Below are 1,952 nucleotides of genomic sequence, written 5' to 3'. Positions count from 1 at the left end.
ATGAGTTGTAATTTAGACCCATCGCATAGGTAAAAGGATAATAGATTTCTCCATTCTAATGGAACTACCAGCCTCGTGGCTAGGATTCATGGAGAGATTGCAGACTGGCACATAATCAGGATATCCTATAATAAAATACAAGACCATCCCAGTGGCCAATCCTAACACAGATATAACCAGGTAACATACATTACATTACCCAGAAGGCTATCCCTTAAGGAAACAGTTCTTAATTGCTAAGCTAGCTATATATTCTGACCAGATGGCTATATACTTTGACCAGCACAGGGATCCTGCTGTATTCATGCAATTGATAAATCAAGTGCTGCATAATCACTTATATAAGGGTGTTTTTGTTTACCTTGACAACATCCTTATCTATACTAGATGAGCATGTTAAATTGGTGTGTGAAGTACTGAAAAAACTATTAAATGCCAAGCTTTGCACAAAACTCTCAAAATGTGAGTTCCATCAAACACACCTGGATTACTTAGGATATAGGATTTCCAGTGAAGGCATTGAAATGGATTCAGCTAAAGTGAGAACAGTACTGGAATGGCAACTCCCACAAACTCGAAAGCAGCTCCAGAGTTTTTTGGGGTTTGCTAATTTCTACTGGCAATTCATACCCTTCTTTGCCGAAATTGCCTTGCCACTGACCAAGCTGCTAAAAACAGGGAAAATGGGTGGGAAACTATGACTCTGCCAACCACTCCAATGGTCCATTGAATGCCAAACTGCTTTTGAGAATTTAAAGACTGTTTGCAGCAAAACCCATTCTCAAACATCCCGGTCTTGAGAAACAATTTACCATTCTAGTTGATGCCAGTGATGTAGCTGTGGGGGCTGTTCTTTTGCAAAGGAATGACAGTGGAAATTTACAGCCCTGCGCTTATACCTCCAAAAAGTTAATGCTGAATGAAGGTGGGCAGTCTGGGAAAAAGAGGTTTTCACTGTAAGATGGGCTCTGCTTAATTGGCATCATTTTCTTGAAGGAAGCGACTTGCCTTTTGAAGTATGGACTGATCACAACAATCTAGAAGCACTAAAAAACCCTCGCAAATTATCCCCTAAGCAAGTCCAATGGGTACAATATTTTAACCATTTCAACTTTACATTACAATACATCCCGGGAGGAAAACATTTCCTAGCTGATGCCCTATCCAGACTACCCCAATACAAAAGCCGTTGAGAAGAGATTGTAAACTCCATTATTCTGCAATCAGAGTTGATTTCTCAAGTAAAAACAGGAGGCCCATCGCACATAAAATCTACTGAACCTAATAACCCGATTACTAAGAGACTGAAGGAGGAGTTGAAAACTGACACCTAGTTCTTAGCAAATAAACCATACTGTCTTGTTGGGATGGATTAGCTTGGAAAGGATTGAAACTGTATCTACCAGAGACTATCAGAGTTCAGGCTCTCCAATGCAGCCATGATAGCAAACAAGCAGATCACTTTGACTATCTAAAAATTTTACATTTGATTTGGCGGCAGTTTTGGTGACTTGGACTGAAGAAGGACATTGAGAATTATGTGAAAATATGTGCAACTTGTGCAACCATGAAAAAAATGGCCTGAAAAAACGCCTGGATTATTACATCAAGTTGCAGACCCTTCCCAGCCCTGGGAAGAAATAGCCATGGATTTTATTGTAGAATTGCCAGAAAATAGGGGAAATACGGTAATATGGACTATTTTAGACCTTTTTTCTAAACAAGCTCATTTCATTGACTGCCCTGGTCTCTCCTCCACAAAGAAATTGACAAGAATGTTTCTCAAGCATATCTACCGACTCCATGGAGCTCCAAAGTGGATTATATCAGATGGGGAGATGCAATTCACTACCATGTTCTGGAGAGACTTTCTGAAACTTATTGGGTCCATGCAGGGACTGTCATTGTCTTTTCATCCATCTACTAATGGAGCTGCTGAAAAGGCTAACTCA

The sequence above is a fragment of the Crotalus tigris genome, unplaced genomic scaffold, assembly GCF_016545835.1.
Source record: "Crotalus tigris isolate CLP2741 ecotype Arizona unplaced genomic scaffold, ASM1654583v1 scf7180000020889.246933, whole genome shotgun sequence".
NCBI classification, from domain to species: Eukaryota; Metazoa; Chordata; class Lepidosauria; order Squamata; family Viperidae; genus Crotalus; species Crotalus tigris.
This window is presented reverse-complemented; position numbering follows the sequence as displayed.